The sequence below is a fragment of the Callithrix jacchus genome, chromosome 6, assembly GCF_049354715.1.
Source record: "Callithrix jacchus isolate 240 chromosome 6, calJac240_pri, whole genome shotgun sequence".
Classification (NCBI taxonomy): domain Eukaryota; kingdom Metazoa; phylum Chordata; class Mammalia; order Primates; family Cebidae; genus Callithrix; species Callithrix jacchus.
The window spans coordinates 106,306,682-106,317,088 of record NC_133507.1 but is presented as its reverse complement, the minus strand read 5'-3'; the positions used below and the strand labels follow the sequence as shown (position 1 = coordinate 106,317,088).

The window sequence follows — 10,407 nt, the reverse complement described above, 5'->3', positions numbered from 1 at the left end:
GCGGGCGTCCAGAGGGCAGAGGAGAGGGAGAGTGGGTGGGACTTCAGTCTGAGGCCTTCGGATAGGTATCCTCAGAAACCACCTGCGAAGGGGACCCTCGGAGCACGTGAGCCTGAGGGAGGGCGGGGACGGGCTTGGAGGTGGTGCGACCAAGCGGAGCTGTTTAGCTTCTGTATATTTATTTATTTCACATACAACAGCATATAGGGGAAAAATTTCACGACGAAAGCGTATGCACAAAAATAACAAATGCGGAAGAATGTAGAGAGATTGCAGTCTTCGCGAGAAAGTAGGATGACAGTGCATTTATATTTCCAAACAAAGGAAAATAAAAGTAACATATAGAACTGTGAGTAGGGAATGGATTGGGATCGAAAATTTTCTGTGAAAATTTTTTATTTTAATGTTTTCTTTGTATGGTTCTATTACCTATTTTTAAATTAAACGGATTTTTTAAGCATGTGCGATGGGATGTTTCTCTTTCCATTCACATCTTTCCCTAATTCCCCTTCCATGCCCTATAACGGTTTCCTCCTTGTTCTTGAAGAGCTTCATACACAAATGCTGTGTGTGTGTGTGTGTGTGTGTGTGTGCGCGCGCGCGCGTGTATGTTCTTGAACAGTTATTCCATACACACATACTGTGTGTGTGTGTCTGCTTACCATTTAGTTGAGAAGAATCATTCCAATCCATGAAATTGCTGAATAGCTGGGATTACAGGTGTGCACCACCATGCCTGTCTAATTTTTTTTTTTTTTTTGAGATGGAGTTTGCTCTTGTTGCCCAGGCTAGAGTGCAATGGCATGATCTTGACTCACTGCAACCTCCACATCCTGGGTTCAAGCAATTCTCCTGCCTCAGCCTCCCAAGTAGGTGGGATTACAGGAATTCACCACATCCAGCTAATTTTCTATATTTAGCAGAGACGGGTTACTCTATGTTGGTCGGGCTGGTCTCAAACTGCCAACCTGAGGTGATCTGCCTGCCTTGGACTCACAAAGTGCTGGGATTACAGGTGTAAGCCATCGCACCCAGCCTCATAGGTCTTTTTTTTTTTTTTTTCTAAGATGGAGTTTCGCTCTTATTGCCCAGGCTAGAGTGCAATAGCATGATCTCGGCTTACCGAAATCTCCGCCTTCCGGGTTCAAGCGATTCTTCTGCCTCAGCCTCCCAAGTAGGTGGGATTATAGGAATTCACCACATCAAGCTAATTTTCTATATTTAGCAGAGATGGATTTCTCTATGTTGGTCGGGCTGGTCTCAAACTGCCAATCTGAGGTGATCTGCCTCCCTTGGACTCACAAAGTTCTGGGATTACAGGCGTAAGCCATCGCACCCAGACTCATAGGTCTTTTTTTTTTTTTTTTCCTAAGATGGAGTTTCGCTCTTACTGCCCAGGCTAGAGTGCAATAGCATGATCTCGGCTCACCAAAATCTCTGCCTTCCGGGTTCAAGCGATTCTTCTGCCTCAGCCTCCCGAGTAGCTGGGATTACAAGCATGCACCACCACACCAGACTAATTTTGTACTTTTAGTACAGACGGGGTTTCTCCACGTTGGTTAATGGCTGGTCTCAAACTCCAAACCTCAGGTGATCTTCCCGCCTCGGCCTCCCAAAGTGCTGGTATTATGGTCTGTTTTTTAAAAAGAATTTTGGATAGGAAATTAATCAATCGATTGATTGAACGGTTTAAAATATGGGTGGCTAAATATTACCAAAGTTACAGAAAAATCAGTTTTTCCTTGCAGTGAGGGAACTTTTTTATATTCAAAAGATATTGCCAACAAATTAACTGTCCAACGAATGTCTTTGTCTAACTTGTTACTACGGGAAAATTTTCAAATATAAACAAACTAGAGAGGATAGTATAGTAAACTTCTATGTACTCATTACCCAGTTCAGTAATTAGCATTTAATAGCCAATTGTGTTTAATCTATCTGCTACTTACTCTCCAAACTTCTAAATTATTTTGAAGTAAAGCTTAAACATCCTATGATTTCATATCCACAAACGTTTCAGTATGCATTTCTAAACGATAGGAACTTTTTACAGAAACCTAATGTATTATGCTTAAAATTACATAGAATAATTTCTAATATGATTGCTAATGTTAAAATTGTCCCTATTCTCTGTTTCTCTCTGTCTGTGATTTCGTCATTTGATTCAGACTCCAAGTTAAGTCCATATGTGGCATTTTGTTGATAAATCTTGTAAATCTCCTTTAATCCACAGATTGCCCCTCTCTCTCTTTCCCTTTCCTCAGAATTTATCTGTTGAAGAAACCAGGTTCTTTCTCCACTAGAACTTCCTACAGCCTTCATTTAGCTGACTGCATTCCTGCGGTACCTTTGACATGTGTCCCTATGCTGCATCATTCCTGTAAACTGGTAGTTAGAGCTAATGGCCTTATAAGACCTGAGCCTGATTTTTTGACAAGAATACGTTATAGATTATGTTGTCCATTTCCAACAGGGGGTGTAAGATGTCTGATGTACTCTCTCCTTCTCTCTCTTCATAATATTAAGATTGATTAGGTATCATTAGCCCAATCCATCCATTACAAAGTTTCTCATTAGCTTTTCAGCATTGATGACTCTTGCTCAGATCCTAGCCCATTATGGGTTTCAAAACAGTCTCCCGGCATCTTTTCTGCAGTTTAGAGGATGTTACTGGCCTTGCAGAGAAAGATGAAGGAAACAGCTAATGCAGAAGGCAGGGAAAAGGGGAGGAAAGCAATAACATTGCTGGAGCAAAGGTTTTGTGCATTTAAAAGTTTGAGGGGTGTTGCAAAATTGTGCTCTAAAGAGGTTAAACCAGCTTAACACTTTTCAGTAAATGTGTTTCTACATACCCTTTGCCAATTCGATAGGTGAAAAACTGAACCTCATTCTGGCTTACAATTGTTAATTTCAAGTGAAGTGGACCGTATTTGCAAATATACATTGGTAATCTGTATTTTTCTTTTGTGAAAGTCTGTTGCTATCTTTTGCCCATGTTTTCTATCAGTTTGTTTACACCTTTTATTTTTTAAAGAGTTCTTTATATATTAAAGTGATGAGTTCCTTATCTGTCATGTCATATGTGTTATAGATATTTTTCCCAGATTATTGTCTTTTGACTCTGATCAGCATACTGTTTGCTTTGTAGAAGGTTTTTTATTCTTACAATGCACTTGTCAAATATTTCCTTCATTGCTTCTGGGTTTTTTAACATTCTTTGAAAAATCTAACCCATGACCATTTAAAACCATTCACAATTTCTCCTGGTATTTCTATGGTTTCAGCTTTTTTCTTTTCTATTTTTCCTCCTTCTCTCCTTTTGCATACAAATGTTTTGTTGAATTCGATATGGATTAAACTTCTATTTATTTATTTTGAAACAGGGCCTTTCTTATTTAGGGTGGAGTGCAGTAGCATGATCATAGCTCACTGTAACTTCAGACTCCTGGGTTCAAATATTTCTTCACCTCAGCCTCCCAAGTAGGTGGGAGGACAGACACATGTGCCATGCTTGGCTAATTTTTAAAATTTTTTCGTAGAGATGGGATTTTGCTATACTGCCCAGGCTGGCCTTGAACTCCTGGCCTCAAGCAATCCCCCTGCATTGGCTTCACAAAGCGCTAGAATTACAGGCATGAGCCACCGGGCCTAGATTGAACTTTTATTTCTTGCCAGATGTTGTCTCAATACTGTTAATACAATGACATATATTTTCTCTAATCATTTAAAGTAGTACTTCTATTGTGTACTACGTGCACACAAATATATATTTGTGTCTATTTCTGAATCACCTGTTTCATTCCACTTATCTATTCTTTTAGTGCACTGACTCAGATCCATGGTGTATTCAATGGTGGCATTCTGCATTGTATACATTAGATGCATCCTTGAAAGGCTGCATGTGAAGCAAAAACAATTGGGTCCATAATCTCACTGGCATCCTTTAGTTATTGTTATGTAACATACATCCCAAAACTCAGTGGCTTCCAATGACAGCCAGTGACTCCCGCACATTCATAGGGTGTGCTAGGCTTTGTTCTGCGAGGGCAATCGTGCTCCACATGGTGTCCATCCCCTTCCTAGGGCAGCAGGATCATCTGCCTCACAGTGATGCAGAACACAGGAAGGAGTGCTCAAAGACTAAGGTCCCAGAGGACCCAGGCTTTCCCCACCCACTGCCATTTCTTCCTCATCGTAGTGGTCAAAGCCACAGAGCTAAACCCAAAATCAAGGGTGAGGAAAGTTCCCTTTGCCCCATGAGACGTGGAAAAGGTGTGGACGCAGAGAAGGTGAAAAACCAGGACCACAATCCCAATCTCCCACAGCTAATGACACATAATTTAAATGGGGAAGCTTCCATAGAAAATTCCAGGCCCTTGTCTAATATTAAGCTAAAAAGGAGCTGCTAACCTATATTTGAAACACACTGAAAATTTAAATGCCTTGAAAAGTACAGGGGAACATAACATCCATCTGTCTGTCTCTAATAATTAACAAATTAATATTTTTGCTTATTTGCTTCTGATCTTTTTTTTTTAAGAAATAAAATGTTTTAGAGTTTATGTAAAGAGCCTGCCACCGGATATCCAGCACCACCACAAGAAAGCTCATGGTCTTTGTGTTCTTCTCACAGGAACTTATGACTGTTTTCGAGTCCCCATTAGGGTTGACTTTGCCATCAAGTAAGCCTGCCACTGAACTTCCGGCACCACGGCAAGAAAGCTGGTGGTCTTTGTGTTCTTTTCCCAAGTAGTTGTGACTGATCTCGAGTCCCCGTCAGGGTAGACTCTGCCTTCAAGTGAGCCTGTCACTGAACATCCAGTACTACGGCAAGAAAGCTGATAATTTGTTTCCTTACTTACTGTGTTTGTAGACAAATGTGAATGTAACTTCATGCTTAATGAAATAAATTTTTGTTGATGAAAAAAATAAAAGAGACTCTTTCTCCCATTAAATTTTCTTGGCACCCTTGTCAAAAATCAGTTGACATGTGGATTCTCAGTTCTGGTCCATTGACCTATATGTCTCTTCCATGCCGGTACATAGAGTCTTCATTACTGTTGATTTGTAGTAAAATTTGAAATCTAGAAGTGGGAGTACTCTACTTTGCTCTTCTTTTTACAAAATGGCTTTGGTCATTCTGAATCCTTTCTATTTCCGTATGAATTTTAGAGTCAGCTTATTGGTTTCTGGGAACAAAAGCAACTTGAATTGTGATAGAAATTGGATTGAATCTGTAGAACTACTTAGGGAATACTGCCATCTTGATTATATTAAGGTTTCAATGAATTTTAAGTATTGCCGTCTTGATAATACTATGTCCTTCCCATGTTAAAGAACATGTGGTGTACTTCCATTTGTTTAGGTTCTCCTAAATTTCTTCCCATACTCTTATTGTTTTCAGACTATATCTTGTGCTTCATTTTTTGGAGTTACTACTAGTATTTCGTTCTTTTTGCTGCTGGTATAAAGGAAATTGTTTTCTTAATCTCATTTCCAGAGTGTTCATTTCTAGGGAATAAAACTACAATTGCTTTTTGTATATCTAGTTGCACGTTGGTATCTGTGGGGAATTGGTTCTCAGACCCCCACAGATATCAAAAGTTGCACAGACTCAAGTCCTGCAGTTGTCTCTTTGGAACCCATATATACAAAACATCAGCCCTCTATCCACAGGTGTCACATCTGTTGAATTCTGCATTTTGATCTGCATTTGGTTTCAGAGGTAGAACCTTTGGATATCAAAGGGTGATTGTATTTGTATATTGAGAGATAATGGACATTCCATTAAGACTCCAACATACTAATTCATTTCACAAGGATACTGATGTGAAAATACAAGAGATACTCATTTTGATTGTTAATTGGTAGACTCTCTGGATAAAGCAGTAAATGTTGTAGGATGACTTTTGGAGGGAATCAGCATTTGCTGCCTACTGCTACGGATCTGGGACTATGCCAGATGCTCTGCATGAGTGATCTTAGAATGTAATTAGCAACAGAGGCAGAACTCCTTTGTGGCTGCTTATTGTCTTGAGGGTGAAGATCTATCCTTAACACAACCCACAAGGTCCTGCAAGGTCTGGTCCCCCCCTGCTTCTTTTGCCTTATTTCCCATCAAGCTGTCCTTTGCCCTTTGGTTCCCACTTCCTCTCAGTTCCTTGGAACTGTCCTGCACCCTCTAGTCACAAGGAATTTGCCCCTACCTCTCTCTGCCTGGCGTACTCTCTGTGCTCCTCAGGGTTTTCCTCTAGCTGTGTGTCCTTGATCATGGAAGCCCTCCCGGATGCCCGGTCCATTCCCTGCTCATAGGCCAGGTCCACGTTGTGCCCTCTGTGCTGTGCACTCAGCACCCTGGCTCTTCTGTGCAGCACTTATTCCTGTAATAATTCATCATTGACTGGACTGATTATTACCGGTTCGTTCCATTGCACTGTAAACTCCATCAGTGCAAGATCACTGCTGGTTTTTGCTCAGTTTTATCCCCAGAATCTGCCACGCTAGTAGTTAGCACATAGTGAGCACTCAATAAAGTTGACTTAAGTACTTTGGTTTTCAAGCTTGTTCCCCTACGTTCCCCCACAGTATCTGAATTGTCTAAGAAATCAAGTAAAATGAAAAGAGAGAATTAAATATGTTCATCACTTTCCAGTTTGGGATATTAGGAAAAACATTTAAGCATCTTTACCTATGAAGCAATTAGAATACAATGAGGTGTGTAAATGGCAGTTTAATAAAATGCAGTTTTACATCGCCGTATTTAGAGAGACTATATTTGTGTGTACATTCTCACCACTGTGCCACGTTATTTCTCACTGTAAGCTCTAAGGCTTCTCATGTCTACCTAGGTGTTCCTCCCTCTCAGAATAGTATTGCTGCATTAGTAACTACTCCATAAATGCTAGTGGAGCTGATTTTACTGTTTAAAAAAAATCCAGTTTTTTGAGGACTGGATGGTGTAACAATTACAGATCATATAATTTATACTTTAAGATTTCAGGAGGATACAAAAGCATCATATAATAGGGGACTTAAAACCTGATTAGGGGCTGGGTGTGGTGGCTCACGCCTGTAATGTCAGCACTTTGGGAGGCCAAGGTGGGTGGATCACAAGGTCAGGAGTTTGAGACCAGCTTGGCCAGTATGGTGAAACCCCGTCTCTACTAAAAATACACAAAATTAGCTAGGCGTGGTGGCAGACGCCTGTAGTCCAAGCTACTGAGGAGGCTGAGGCAGGAGAGTAGCTTGAACCTGGGAAGCAGAGGTTTCAGTTAGCCAAGATCGTGTCACTGCACTCCAGCCTGGGCAGCAGAGTGAGACTCCAGCACACAAGAAAAGAAAAAGCTGATTAAGATACGAGGACAAACAAAAGAAATAGCTTAACAGAGTCGGAGTTGGGGATCAGAGCAGTGCTGGGCATTCTGAAGGGATAAGCCTCTGGTCTCACGTGGGATCACTCTATCATGACATATTCTAGGAGGGGTTGGGAATCTACATACTGGAATAGTCAGGTGACAGAATGCCTGTGGAATTTGCACTGAGGATAATAGAGCAAAACAGAGACGGGCTAGAGAAGGGAGGTTGGGGGTGAGTTTCTCCCCATTGCCGATTAGCATGGAGAGATGATGAGTACCACCGGCCTTTTCTACACAGAATGAGAAGTTGCTGCTCTATATCATGCTTTTTAGTGGCCCAGTAGGTGAACCTAGTGAACTGAGCACTATAATGAATCTTAGAGCAAAACGCAGGGTACTCTAAGTTCATGAACTCATGTACATTTCTCTGGTAGGCCTGACTTACTGGGTAAGTAAATGGAAGCGTAAAACGTAATAGGGGACGACAACAGGCCAAATACAAAATAAGAACGTATAGAGTAACTGTAATGTTTCATCTAATGAAAATGTCTCTATTTACTTTGGAAGTATATTAAAAGTGCTATTTACTTAAAACTAGTGGATTCTAGATAAAGGAGGTTGACATTAGATGGATTTCAAACTTTAGTCTTTGAAGAATATTTGAGTCTGTAAGCAAACTTTTTCATGTTAGAAACATTTGCATTTGTTAGAGGATTCTGGAGAAATCTGTATAATTTTGTGGGCAAAAATTTGGTAAATGGAGAGAGTGGGGGAAAGGTCTTATTGTAGGTTGTACTGAAGAAACACAAAAATAGGATGCTCCTATTTTTTGTTTTTCCTTCCTTGTGATCCTTGCTGGCCTCATTAGTATTGTACAGAATATGGGAGAGGTTAGTCAGGGGGCAAGCCGATTTTCTATGGGTACTTATTATTAGGAATAACATAGCACAGAGGAAACAGGTGTGTGATTTCTGTAATATGCCACAGAGTGTGAAAAATGTTGTCAAATGGATGCAAGGATTCTTCCCTTTGTCGCCTGGCCTCTTAAGTTGCCCACTTCTCTCATTTTTCTTCTGTTAAATTTATCTCTTGTAGGTAATTCAACACATTTTTCAAAGTAAATATTGATTTTATTCACATTACATGACAGAATCCCTGATACCACAATTTTTAATGTATATATTATCATCATGGTTACTAATGAAAAGTAAGTTTCTTCGTACCGTTACTCCTCTGTCATTCAAACCTTTGTAATTTTTTTTTTTTTTTTTGAGAGTAGCAGCGGCTTTATTGTCTTTGGGGGGGCCTGGAAAGGTGGCGTCCTGGGGGGCAGCGGGGAGGAAGGGCAGGGAAGCTGTGTGACAGGGACCTCAGGTGGTGGGCATCTGGGGTTCCTCCACTTGTGGGTGCCCATTGACATCAACGGTGCAGCCGTTGGTGTAAGCGGGTACCGGACTTTTCTTGTTGGACACAGTGCTGGCAACAGCCACAAGTCTGACTTGCTTGAGGCCAGGCCCTGGGAGCTCCATCTTGTGCTCCAGGAGCATGTGGTTCTGTGGCGGGAGCCCCACGCAGGCCCTGAGGATGTTCTCGATGCAGCTGCGCTGGTGAAAAAGCGCATTGATCACCGGGCTGCCCGGCGGTACCAGCGGTGCCTTGAAGAGGAAGCTGAGCAGGGACAGCACGGGGTGGATGGTCTGAGGCTCGGGGTCAGCGTCCGCGCAGAAGCTCACACTCTGGCACAGCTCGGTCAGCAGCGCCAGGTCTAGCATGATGGTTGCTACCAGCAGCGAGTCCTCGCACCTATTGTGCAGCACCACTGTGTTGGTCCCACCCAGCAGTAGCTCCGTGGTATACTCATCCAGCGCGCGCTTGCTGTGGCCCACGTAGGGCACCTACTTCATGACCACGCAGCGGTCGGGCTCCTCGCCGGGCGTATAGAGCAGTGGGTTGCTCTGCACCATGTCGTCCACCACGTTGTTCTTGGACACCTCCTTAGAGCGGAACTGCAACGGCGCCGACAGTTTGTGCCCGTCGTTGTTGCCCAGGTTGTTGTAACTCACGATGGACATGGTCTTGAGGCCAGAGCTGTTGAGGAAGTCCACGAGCACGGACCTGACTTTCTTGACTTTGGTCTGGCCAGACATGAAGTCATCTCCGCCCACGAAAACCCGGCACTGACACGCGAGCTCAAGAGCTCCGGGCAGCAGGGTGTTCTGCGGGGACTCATTGTGGAAAGCACAGCCCTCCAGGATGCTGGCGACGGCGAAGAGCGTGGAGGGAGACACCTGCAGGCCAAGCTCAGTGGTGCGCAGCAGGTTCTCGGCCGTGTAGTTGAGGCCTGGAACCACCTCACAGAAGCGCTGTGTTGGCCGTCCACAGCACGATGACTCTGTCCAGCCCCGCGCTAGACCGGAAGTCTGGGATGTCCTTGCGGATCTGCTCCAGGTGCTGCGCGCGAGCCCGGGATGAGGTTGTCCGCGATGAGCTCGGGGATGTAGACGGAAGGCCGAGGCCGCAGGGCTTCCATGTGCGGCCACAGTTGCTCCTGCAGCTCCCAATCCAGCACCTTTGAGCGCTGCATTGCCTGGGCGAGGTGCAGCGACGAGATGTCCCAGCCATCAAACACGAGGTCGTGGGGCGCCACCATGGGCAGCAGCGCACTGAAGGGCACGAACACCTCCCGGCCCTCAGCATCCGAGCCCAGGCTCACGGTGCCCGCCTGAGTCAGCGAGCCATAGTAGTTGGCCTCCTTGCGGCCGCTGCGCCTGGGCCAGGACAGACGCAGTGGGTTGGCCAGCACCGCGGCGGTGAGTTGGAGCCATTGTTCCCGCCCCAGCCGACAAGCATGACCCCGAGCCGAGGCACCTGCCGGGCGGTCCGGAAGATGAAGCGCGTGGTCGTGGGTGCACCTTGAGGACGCCGCCCTCGCGGCTGACGCGCGTCGTCCGGTACTCGTTTTGCGCCTGGATAGCCTCGGGCCGTAGACCACGTCCGGGCTCTGGACGAAAACCTGGGCGGCGGCCTCCATCGCAGCGGGCTGCGCAGAGTC

General features: G+C 44.2%; 1 long non-coding RNA gene and 1 pseudogene across 3 annotated transcripts; one reads left to right on the top strand and one right to left on the bottom strand.

Annotated features, from left to right (window-relative positions):
• The first annotated feature begins 37 nt into the window (after nt 1-37).
• LOC128932396 (uncharacterized) lies at nt 38-4,934 on the top strand. 3 transcript variants are annotated; one of them, XR_013519001.1, is made up of 3 exons: nt 38-106; nt 1,068-1,174; nt 1,374-4,934. It is a non-coding gene; the product is annotated as an uncharacterized LOC128932396 (long non-coding RNA). The 3 variants fall into 3 exon arrangements; XR_008482197.2 differs by having other exon boundaries at nt 38-349; XR_013519000.1 differs by lacking the exon at nt 1,068-1,174 and having other exon boundaries at nt 38-349.
• A 3,529-nt stretch (nt 4,935-8,463) lies between these two features.
• Nucleotides 8,464-10,407, bottom strand: LOC118154626 (inositol-3-phosphate synthase 1 pseudogene; annotated as a pseudogene).